We start from the raw sequence: 12,982 nt of genomic DNA, 5'->3' as shown, positions 1-12,982 counted from the left end.
TCCACGTGGACGGCGATTTCTCATGGCCTAGATCTTTTGAAGAAGGGGCTGATCTGGAGAGTCGGCAATGGCCAGCAGATAAGAATCTGGCGAGACAGTTGGATTCCGAGGCCTTTCTCATATAAACCTATCTCGCCACAGGGCACGTGTCGGTTCCGCTTTGTCTCCCAGCTGCTCAACAACAATGGTTCATGGAATGTAAATTTGTTGCAGTCTATTTTCTTGCCATCTGATGTTACAGAGATCCTGAAAATTAGAGCCTCGCCAAGACTTGGAGATGATGTGCTTGCATGGGGACCCGGAAGATTGGGAGCCTTCTCTGTGAAATCTGCTTACAACATGGCTTTTGAAGAAACCTGCAGAATGACTTCAGTTGCAACTAGTTCGGCGCCTGATGGTCATAGGACGTGTTGGAAAATGATATGGGGTAGCAACGTCCCACCTACAATCAAGAATTTTGCATGGCGTGTGGCTGTGAACTCGCTTCCAACTTGGAAAAATAAACACAAGCGAGGACTAGAGGAGTCAGATGTGTGCCCAGTGTGTGACAGGGAAACTGAATCTTCCTTCCATGCTTTATGTCGCTGTCCCCTAGCCATGGACCTTTGGAACTGCATGGGGGAGGCATGGCTTCTGCCAAGATTGGGAGATAGCAGTAACACGGGGACCGAGTGGCTCCTTGATATTTTATTTCCGCTAAGTGAGATTGAACGGGCGATGCTACTCTTCACACTATGGAGGTGCTGGCACAATCGGAATGAGGTTGTTCATGGCAAGATTCCACCTCCGATGGATGTCTCAAAGCAATTCTTGTGCAGCTACCTTGACTCGCTACTTGCGATTGCTCAAAACACAGAGTGTGATCCTTTGAAGGGAAAAGTTGTAATAACTTATGCTAGTACCAAAACACCACATGAAATAATAGGTCAGGACCCACCTGTTAGGTGGGTTCCTCCACCGACGGGTTGGGTAAAACTCAATACAGATGGATCATGGACAGAGCAAGGTGGAGCAGGAGCAGGCATGGTTCTGCGTGATTGTCTTGGAAAAATTATTTTCTCTTCTTGCAGGGTGCTCTTCTCCTGCCGAGATGCACTTGAGGCCGAATTATGTGCTTGCATGGAGGGTATTTCTCTTGCTATCCAACGATCGGAGCTGCCGATTTGTGTGAAGATGGATTCTGTTGTGGCGGTGAATATGGTTAAAGACAGAGACACGGACAGGTCTATATTTGCCTCCTTGGTGAATGAGATTAAACACTTGATGTCCCTTCGTACAACTAGTGTATTTCATATCAATCGTAGCCAAAATGTGGTTAGCGATTATTTAGCTAATTTTGCAAGAACTGAAGGTAGAACAGTAGTTTGGTTGGGCTCTGGTCCCCCACAGGTTGTGGACTTGTGTAAACTTAATTGTAATTCCCTGGATCCTTGATTAATACAAGTCTTACTCGCAAAAAAAAAAGAGTATCATGGGCATAATCTTCAGGTTGGGACAATGCAGAACAAAAATATTTTGTATGAACTTTAAATCTGGTGAATCAGGTACTTTTGAACTTAAAACCTCAGCTATGGATTTAATAGGTAAAGACTGCCCATCAACTGATAATGGAAGAGCACACGATTTGAAAACATGATTTCACTAACAAAGCATGCTTAATCTTTTCCAACTAAGGATGCCAACAGGTATAAAATCTACCAAATCTTGTAAATAGATGGCTCACGTATACCAGAACATGGGGCATATTCTTCCAACTGTGTCATGATATGCACTCTTCCACAGTATAGCAAAAAACAGTGTGGTTGTCGACCACCCAAATAAGAGAGCATACACATTCATCTCCACAGGTTAGCATTCACCACCTGAAATCACAAAGTCTGATGAATCTAGTAACAAATTACCAATATTTTCTATCTGATTTCTATACAATGAATGCCAAAGATATCCATGGTTGTAAACTAAATATACAACCACAACTACTGCCTCATCTGGAATCAATTTCAGAAAAGTATTACAAATCCTTACAGGAGCATGGACAAATTGTATTGTTTATACATAGCAGTAATAGATAAAAACTTTGTCAATACTCCATCATGATCCCAAGATCCTCAACTACATAGACTCGGTCATGGATCACCCAGACACCTATTTATGGTTCATTTTAACATGTGTGAAGTACCTCTTATTTTCTCAGACGGTCGTTAGTTAACTGTTATGGCAAATAGAATGTGTTCATGTTATATATGGTGAATCGTGTATCTGTCCAATTTGGAATATCTCTTGCAATCCATCCATCTTTGGATTACGTATACGTGTATGATCCTTCATCTCCAGATCTCTAGTTAAGTGGAAGAATGAGGCAAAGGGTGCTAGCAAAAAAAAAAATGAAACGTGGAAGAGTAAAACAGTACCGAAAATCAGTAGCTGTTGGTCTTTCTTTTCCCAATCCACCTCCATTCATTTTTCTGATATTAATTCCTGAAGCTCCTGGAAGAATACATGATCCTTCATCTCCAGATCTCCGGTTAAGATGAAGAATGAGGCAAAGGGTGCTAGCAGAAAAATGAAACATGAAAGAGTAAAACAGTACCAAGAATCCGGAGGCAACGGGGAAAGAGAAGCAGCCGGAGGGGTCATACTACTGCGTTGATGCGCCGCCGAGGAGGCCAGGTGGCACGGCGTGAGGTGTTGAAATGTGAGATGGGCCTAGAGCCCATATGACAATTTCAGATTTGATCTCTAAGGGTCCATGTAGGTGGCATGACAAGGTGGTGGAAAGTTTAGTCCCACCATGCTAGTGGAAGGAAAGTTAGAGTGGTTTATAAGGGTGGCTCTTCTACATGCTATTGGAGCTTGAGAAGAGAAGAGGCCCTCGCGCGCTCCTCCTCCTCCGAGTGGGCTGTCACGTACTCGGACGTGGGTCAAGCCCACGTCTCTCCACGCGGCTGCGTCTATATAAGTGTGCGGTGTCCCCTAACCCTAGCCGCCACGAACAGATCACATCTGCTCACGCGCACGCCCACCGTCGTTCCTTTGCTGCTGCTGCCGCCGGTGACTCCATCCCGTCCGCCGCGTACACGGTCGACGGAGAGCAGGTCTCCGAAACCACGCCCTTCTGGTTCCTGTACGGGGTGAGGGGCGAATAGGTTTTTGGGCAGCGATTACGCGACTGCTCGCTTCCGATCGTCTACTTCCTCTACGTCCGCGTCACCTTCATCATCACCATGTCCACCGACCCCGACCGTGCCGCCGCCGAGAAAGCTGAAGCCGACAAGAAGGTCGCCGAGGACGCCGATGCTGCCACCAAAGCCGCAGCCTCTGCATGGCCTACTGGAGGGTATAACTCGTTTATCCCGTTCCTGATTAATTTCATATTAGCAGTACTAGCAGTATGTGTAGATTTGTTTACTGTTTGCTTAGTACGTGGATGTTTAGATTAAAGTCAGTACGTCATCAACTTAGTCAATGCCATGCTAGTGATTTACTCGTGGATTAATTTAATCAAGAAATTGCCTATTTACTCAACAATCCAAAAACCTATTATGTGTAGGAATTTTTTGGCAAGTGGCTTTGCCGCAGCACTGAAACCGGATAAGTTTACCGGTACGTATTTTAAGCGTTGGCAGACAAAGACCACTTTATGGCTCACGGCTATGAACATGTTCTGGGTCACCGGTGTGTCCACGGGAACGATTGCTCCTGAAAAGGAGAAGTCGTTCAGGGAGGCAACCACTGTGTTTCTCGGAGCAGTTCTTAGCGTGGTCGGAGATAAACTGGTCGACGCATATTTACATGTGCATGTCGCCAAGGACTTGTGGGAGGCGCTCGAATCTAAGTTTGGGGCCGCCGATGCATGGAGTGAGATGTATATTATAGAGCAGTTCCACAACTACAAGATGGTTGAGAACCGCCCTGTACTGGAGCAGGCTCATGAGATAATATGCATTGTTAAGGAGCTTGAGCTTCTGAAGTGCGAGTTAGCGGGCAAGTTTGTCGCGGGCTGCATAATCGCTAAGCTCCCCAATTCCTGGAGGAACTTTGCCACCACTCTGAAACATCAGAGGCGTGAATTCTCTGTGGAGGATGTCATTGGCCATCTGAGTGTTGAGCAGAATTCGAGGGCAAAGGACTGGCACGGAAAAGGGGCTGAAGGGACTTCTATTGCCAACATGGTGAACCAGAGGAACTTCAACTCCCACAAGTTCAAGGGAAAGAACGGTGTCCAACAGAATACCGACTTTAAGAAGAAGGGTAAGAAGACCTTCAAGAAGAACAAGAAGGATGAGGGCTGCTTTACTTGTGGTTCTACTGAACATTGGGCCAACAAGTGCCCAAACAAGTTTAAGAAGTCAGGACAGGACTCCAAGTCTGTCAACATGATTGTGGGCAACAATGAGAATGATGCATCTGGGTACGGTAATTTATTTACTGTTTTTCCAGTGTTTCAGCCTACCGATTGGTGGGTGGATACAGGTGCAGGTGTTCATGTGTGTGCTGACATTTCATTGTTCTCTTCTTACCAGGTCACAGGCCACGGGTCCGTATTGATGGGGAATGGCGCGAGTGCTTATGTTCATGGTGTTGATACGGTCGATCTGAAGTTTACTTCGGGAAGGATCGTGCAGCTGAAGAACGTGCAGCATGTCCCCGCCATCAAGAAGAACCTCGTTAGTGGCTCCCTTCTATGTAGAGAAGGGTTTAAGTTGGTATTCGAGTCTAATAAATTAGTTGTTACTAAGTATGGACTATTTGTTGGAAAAGGTTATGAGAGCGGAGGGATGTTCCGCCTTTCATATTCATTCGAGTGTTAATGAATCTGAGATTTGGCATTCACGTCTTTGTCACATAAGTTTTGGTGTTATGACGCGGCTAGCTAAGTGGGATTTAATCCCGAGTTTCACTTTAGCCAAAGGTTCCAAGTGCCTGTCATGTGTGCAAGCTAAGCAACCTCGCCAGCCGCACAAGGCTGCGGAGGAGAGACACTTGGCACCATTAGAACTCATACACTCTGATCTCTGTGAGATGAACGATGTATTGACTAAAGGTGGAAAGAAATACTTCATGACATTGATAGATGATTCCACTAGATATTGCTATGTGTATCTATTAAATACTAAAGATGAGGCTCTACACTACTTTAAAATCTATAAGGCAGAAGTTGAGAATCAAATTGAAAAGAAAATTAAACGATTCCGTTCAGATCGTGGTGAAGAGTACTTCTCGAGTGAGTTTGATTCCTTCTGTGCGGAACACGGCATTATTCATGAGAGGACGCCTCCCTATTCACCCCAGTCAAACGGGGTTGCCGAGCGAAAAAACCGTACTCTAACTGATCTGGTTAACGCCATGTTAGATACATCGGGTTTATCCAAGGCATGGTGGGGGGAGGCTATATTGACGGCATGTCATGTCCTGAATAAAGTTTCGATGAAGGATAATGAAATCACTCCCTATGAGAGATGGGCAAAGAGAAGGACAACACTCTCATACTTGCGTACTTGGGGCTGTTTGGCGAAAGTCAAGTGCCGATCCCCAAAAAGCGTAAGCTTGGACCCAAGAATGTGGACTGCGTTAATTTGGGCTACGCTAAGAACATCGTTGGCTATAGATTTCTAGTGGTGAAATCTGAGTTACCTGACCAGAAGGTCGGTACAATCATAGAGTCTAAGGATGCTACATTCTTTGAGGATATTTTTCCTATGAGAGATATGCAAAGCACTTCTAGACAGGAATCTGAGGAGACTCCTGAGCCTGCAATTCCTATAGAATATTATGAACGAACACATGATGAAAATCCTGAGGAGGATGACGAGGAAACCCTTCGTAGGGGCAAGAGACAAAGGACTGCAAAGACATTTGGTGATGATTTCTTCGTGTACCTCGTGGATGATACTCCCACTTCTATCTCAGAAGCGTATGCCTCTCCAGAAGCTGACTACTGGAAGGATGTAGTCTGTAGCGAGATGGATTCCATCATGGCTAATGGGACATGGGAGATCACTGGGCGTCCCTATGGTTGCAAACCATTGGGATGTAAGTGGGTGTTCAAGAAAAAGCTTAGGCCCGATGGTACGATTGAAAAGTACAAGGCCAGGCTTGTGGCCAAGGGCTATGACCAGAAAGAAGAGGAAGATTTCTTCGATACTTATTCACCTGTGGCTAGACTGACCACCATTCGAGTATTACTCTCGTTGGCGGCCTCACATGGTCTTCTCGTCCATCAAATGGATGTTAAGACGGCTTTTCTAAATGGAGAGCTAAATGAGGAAATCTACATGCAACAGCCAGATGGCTTTGTGACAGATGGTCAGGAAAGGAAGGTGTGTAAGTTGCTGAAATCTTTATATGGCCTGAAGCAAGCACCTAAGCAATGGCATGATAAGTTCAATACAACTCTGACATCTGTTGGTTTCGTTGTTAATGAGGCTGACAAATGTGTATACTATCGCCATGGTGGGGGCGAAGGAGTTATACTGTGCTTGTATGTTGATGACATACTGATATTCGGAACAAACCTCAAAGTCATTGAGGAGGTCAAATCGTTTCTGTCTCAGAACTTTGAGATGAAGGACCTTGGTGTGGCTGATGTTATCTTGAACATCAAGCTACTAAGAGATAATGAGGGTGGGATCACACTTCTGCAATCCCATTATGTTGAGAAGGTATTGAGTCGTTTTGGATATTCGGACTGCACACCATCTCAAACACCATATGATCCTAGCGTGTTGATTCGAAAGTCCAAAGGCATGGCTAAAGATCAATTGAGATACTCTCAAATCATTGGTTCACTGATGTACCTAGCGAGCGCAACGAGGCCTGACATCGCGTTTGCTGTGAGCAAACTGAGCCGGTTTGTTTCCAAATCGGGTGATGTACATTGGCATGCTGTTGAAAGAGTTATGCGCTATCTGAAAGATACTATGAACTATGGACTTCACTATACCGGAGACCTGTCGGTACTTGAAGGGTATAGTGATGCGAATTGGATCTCTGATGCTGATGAGATGAAGGCCACAACTGGGTATATGTTTACTCTTGGAGGTGGCACTGTTTCCTGGAAGTCTTGCAAGCAAACGATCTTAACGAGATCGACAATGGAAGCAGAATTAACAGCATTAGACACTTCTGGTGTTGAAGCAGGATGGCTTCGAGATCTTTTGATGGACTTGCCACTGGTTGATAAACCGGTTCCGGCTATCCTTATGAACTGTGACAATCAGACTGTCATCACCAAGGTGAAGAGTTCAAAGGACAACATGAAGTCCAACAAACACATAAGAATGAGATTAAAAGTTGTCAGAAAGTTAAGAAACTCCGGAGTGATAGCGCTGGACTATGTTCATACGGCTAAGAATCTGACAGATCCCTTTACGAAAGGGCTATCACGTGTAGTGATAGATAGTGCATCGAGGGAGATGGGTATGAGACCCACATGAGTTGCCATGGTGATAACCCAACCTATGTGATCGGAGATCTCGTGAAGTAGGACCTGGGAAACAAGCCAGTGGTGAACTGAGGAGAGTAACTTTACTAACCCGCTCCGTTGGAGATGCAATACTCTCGTAAACTGTATGGAAGGATGACTACTGTCTTAATGTGTTCCAAGGCTGATATGTATAAGCAAGATGCTATCCTACAGAGCGATCTTTGGAGGAACACACCTATGTGAGCCCGACTGCTAGTCACAGTCTATGAGATTGGGGTGATCTCTAGTAAGCTCATGAACAGGCCAGGAGTGTGACTTATATGCTCCACCCGAGGGGTCAGCCTTCGGCAGCCCAGTACTAGTAAGACATGTGGTGAAACTTCTTTACGCCAAACTGACAATTCAAGGTATAGTCCATTGTTCAGTTGTGAAGGAGTGTAGCTACTTGCTCTAGGTGAAGCTCAACCTTAACAGGTCTTCACTGAAACACTAGTATATCAAAACAACGTTTGGAACAAAGGACAAAGTGGGCCCCTGAGATCTGGTGGGGGATTGTTGAAATGTGAGATGGGCCTAGAGCCCATATGACAATTTCAGATTTGATCTCTAAGGGCCCATGTAGGTGGCATGACAAGGTGGTGGAAAGTTTAGTCCCACCATGCTAGTGGAAGGAAAGTTGGAGTGGTTTATAAGGGTGGCTCTTCTACATGCTATTGGAGCTTGAGAAGAGAAGAGGCCCTCGCGCGCTCCTCCTCCGCCGCCCGCCTCGCCACGCCTCGCCTCGCCTCGTCACGACGCACCGCGGGTTGCGGGAATGAGCCGAGCTCACACCTATGCGCTTATTTTTGCCAGTCACTAACGGAGTCAGGGCCACGATCCGAGATGTCGGATCGTGGGCTGTCACGGACTCGGACGTGGGTCAAGCCCACGTCTCTCCACGCGGCTGCGTCTATATAAGCCCACGTCTCTCCACGCGGCTGCGTCTATATAAGTGTGCGGTGTCCCCTAACCCTAGCCGCCACGAACAGATCACATCTGCTCACGTGCACGCCCACCGTCGTTCCTTTGCTGCTGCTGCCGCCGGTGACTCCATCCCGTCCGCCGCGTACACGGTCGACGGGAGAGCAGGTCTCCGAAACCACGCCCTTCTGGTTCCTGTACGGGGTGAGGGGCGAATAGGTTTTTGGGCAGCGATTACGCGACTGCTCGCTTCCGATCGTCTACTTCCTCTACGTCCGCGTCGCCTTCATCATCACCATGTCCACCGACCCCGACCGTGCCGCCGCCGAGAAAGCTGAAGCCGACAAGAAGGCCGCCGAGGACGCCGCTGCTGCCACCAAAGCCGCGGCCTCTGCATGGCCTACTGGAGGGTATAACTCGTTTATCCCGTTCCTGATTAATTTCATATTAGCAGTACTAGCAGTATGTGTAGATTTGTCTACTGTTTGCTTAGTACGTGGATGTTTAGATCAAAGTCAGTACGTTATCAACTTAGTCAATGCCATGCTAGTGATTTACTCTTGGATTAATTTAATCGAGAAATTGCCTATTTACTCAACATGAGGCAGGGTAGGGGGAGAGGAGGGCAGTGGCGCGACCGAACGGGAAGAGGGGCGGCGGCGGCGGCTGGGAGAAAAGCGGAGAGACCACGACTCCACGAGAGCTAGGGCCGAGGGAGTTTGACCAATCAAGAGACGTCGGATGCGTGAGATTTTTCCTTTGGCTGGTACGTCGGTTGGGTGAGATTATATATTGTACAAAGAAGCCACACGGTGATCTTTCCTTGACAGACGGGGTCCACTCCAAAGTAAAACGCTGGAGCGCTATGAACGCTCTATTTCTTGGGAGCTTAGTAACTAGAGTGATATACATGCAAGTTTTATGCAAATGTGTGCAAATAATGTGTATTACCTTCATGTCTTGTCGTCACTTATTCACATACGATAATGCCCTCGCTGCGGAACTTGAAGCATGTAGAGAGGGGATTTCGTTTGCTTTGGAGTGGAGTACGCTTCCGTTTATCCTTGAGACGGACAATGTTGAAGCTGCTACGATAATCTCCAATCCCTCATGGAATAGATCACAACATGCCGGCATTATCGAGGAGATTGCCTCCACTATGAGAGGAGGACGAGAGATACTGGTTAAATCTATTAGGAGAGGATGCAACCTTGTTAGCCACCACTTAGCTCAGTTGGGTAGATGTGAGATGAAGACAGACGTATGGTTACGGTCCGGCACTGAAAGGGTTGTAAACTTGTGTGAACTGGATTGCCGCGGTCCAGGTTAATTAATATACAACCCTTCCCCGCAAAAAAAATGTTGTTATAAGTAACAGTACTATATGACCGTTCTTGCGGTCCAGGCTTGGGATTTTGTTGGTCGGGCTTTTTGAAACCCGGCCCGGCCCGGAGAATGCCCAGGTTTAATCTGGTGGTCCTTGCAAGTTCATGAAGTTTGAAGACATGGCGTGTGCATTTTTTTTTATGTCTATTAATACTATTTATTCTTTGACATTCATCACAAAATAACTTAAACTTACATTCAACATGCTGGAAAAAATGAAGATCTTTGGATGGAGAGTTGCTACATGTAGCGATGGCCACTAAAAAGAACAAATGCAAACGTACATTAGTGCATGATAGTGTTTGTGAATTTGTGGTACCAGGGATGCAGGGCCCTAAGATACGCCATGAGGGAAGTATGGGATCTACCATAGGAAAAGAATTTTTGGAACACCGGTAGTGATTGGCTGCAAGTACTGCTGGACAAATGCAATGATAATACGAAAGTTAAGCTCCTGCTGCTGTTGTGGAGGGCCTATTTTTGTGAGACAAATGCATACACAGCAACGGCAAAGAGACGACAGTAAACTTCTTGGCAAGGTATGAGGAGGAAATCAGTATGTTGGCACTGAGCTCGGAAAGTGATAGAGGCAAAAGGTTTGGTCCTTAACTGAAGACAAACCGAGAAACCAAGCTCTGTGAGTGACCTGGTAGGAATCGCCTCCCCTTGGAGCGAGCGGTCAGAACATCGGCTTCCTTCCTGGTTACACGGACCGCCGGCGTCGAAAGCTCTCTGTCCTAACAGCCGGCGCCTCTGCCGACTCAAATTGTATAGATCACAAATTCCCGATGGTCATGGACTCGCTTGCTTGATTTGCTTCCGTGGGAGATACTGAGATGGAGTCAGTTACGTGTGTTGGAATAAACCACGGCGTCCAGTCCGGCCCAAGCTTGAAACCATCACCGAATAGGTTTAGTACTAGGCTAGCTTTCTGTGCTATAGTATATACTACGTGCACGAGTAGATCTCCACTTGTAAACTCAGATTGATTCTGTTGACATCCGACCGGTGCAAGGAAAGTATACTCGCGGCTGCGTCGTATGGTCAGGACTAGTGGACTACCCCAACAAGTTGAACGACCCCGCCTTCGATCCGACTATATTTTCCCTCCAAATCCGAGTCTGTACGTGACTACGTACGTGCCGTGTATAAAACAAGGAAGGAAGAGCCCGCGTTGCAAGAAATTATCCGACCATGGACGACGAGACGACGGCAGCGGCGACACGCTATGTGCCGCACGAGCTCGTCATGCAGATCCTGCATCGTCTCCCTGTCAAGTCGCTGATGCGGTTCACCTGCGTCTGCAAGGCGTGGCACGACACCATCACCCGCGACCAGTCGTTCCAGCGCCAGCACCTCTGCCTCCAACAGACGTGCATGCTCATCGCGCCGTGGATAAGAACCAACTACGGCGGCCATCCTTATGAAAGAAAGCTTAAGGTCACCACACCGGGCTTATACCGGTGGGAGATGAGCCAAGACGCCGCGACTCTCGTTCTAGCCATGGACTCCTTCCCTGTGGTGGAAGCCGGCAGAAGGCACAATTTGGCGCACTGTGACGGTCTTGTGCTGGTGTCCATGGACGACACCGTGTGGGTTCTCAATCCAGCTACTCGCCACGTCCTGCTTCTGCCTCAGAGCTGCATAACCCCGCGTGGGCTTCGTAGGTGCTTTGATGGGGCGCTGGGTCTTGGGCATGACCCTCATTCCAACACATACAAGGTTGCCCGTTTCTATTACCCCTCTGTGGACAGGCTCGAGAGAGGTGGTTACCACTACACCCTTGGGATGGAGGTGTTCACCATCGGGAGAGATCAGCATTGGCGTGAGACGGCAGCGCCACCTCCGTACCCTATCATGGCAGGTCGAACAGCGACCTTCTTCAAAGGATCATTGCTCTGGACAATCGATGAGTCGCTGTTGCTCCCGGGGGATGTTGTACCTGCCCGAGGTTTCCTTCGCTTCAGCTTGAATGATGAGTCTTTCAGTGTCATACCGGCGCCTCCTGGGTGCCCCGATCTTCGATACGCGACGTCCAACTTGGCTGAGTTGCGCGGGGAGCTATGCGTTGCTCATGAAGGGCCCAAACACAAATCTTTCAGGTCGGCTTGTATATGGGTTTGCAATGATGTGGATGGTTCGAATCCACCACAATGGGTTCAACGTCATGTCATGAACGTCCCACGTTGTATACATCTGGTAGCTACGTCTAATGACGATATATTGTTCCTAGGAGGATCTTACAATCTCATGTGCTCTGATAGCCAAAGTACATTGGGTGTTAGGCATGTGGCTATCATGCATGACTTAGCATATCACCATCCTAACACAAACACGCTTGTTAAGTACACATCAGAAATTGTCTATGACTATGGTGTAATCCCCTACGTTCCAAGCCTGGTGTCAATCTAGTTGGACGCTAGAAAATGAGGTACAATTGCATTTGTGTGGCAAGGCAATATATAGCAGACGATGAGTACCAATTTTTCAAGTGCTGACGGTGGCATCAGTTTATAATCATTGTAACCTTTTTGCACTCCTTTTTCATTAGTTTTCATAGACGGTGTTAGTGTATTTGTTGTTTCGGCCGCTTGTTATGGTATTTACCGTTTTCCTCTGCGCTCTACTTGTATGGAAGAGTTAACTGAACAAAACATCAAATCTTGAGAACATCATGTCACAAAGCTACGACTTTAAGAGAACTGAGCAAAGTGTTTGGCAACCTCTGCCAGTGATTCCGGTCAAAGGGTTGCGAAGCTGGAGCATCATAGGTGAAGTAGTCGATCACGCAAAGAAACAGAAAGTAAATTACACAGAGAAGTAGGGGTAGAGCTCTTTTTATTAATCATTGATCAATTGTACATACAAAGTGAGGGTAGATTATGATAGCAAAAAGCACCAGCAACTGTCATTAATTAAAGGGAGGGTAGCATGTCATTGCTACGATATGAGCAACCCTTTTAGCTTAAATAAAGCATCATTAAAAATCTCCTTTGTCCTTGATCTTCTAATTTACTAAGGGCCAAATGCATTTTTGCCCTTAGTCAAAACCACCCTACAGGTTTTGTCCTTACTTTTCGGCTCTGCCCAGTTTTGCCCTTAGATTTGTCTCTGAGGTCGTTTGAGTGCCCTTTGACAAATACTTTGAAAATTCATAGAAAATTCATATGAACTCATAGAAATCCAAATAAGATATCAAAATGTTCAAAA

The sequence above is a fragment of the Triticum aestivum genome, chromosome 2B (genome assembly GCF_018294505.1).
Source record: "Triticum aestivum cultivar Chinese Spring chromosome 2B, IWGSC CS RefSeq v2.1, whole genome shotgun sequence".
Classification (NCBI taxonomy): Eukaryota; Viridiplantae; Streptophyta; class Magnoliopsida; order Poales; family Poaceae; genus Triticum; species Triticum aestivum.
This window is presented reverse-complemented; position numbering follows the sequence as displayed.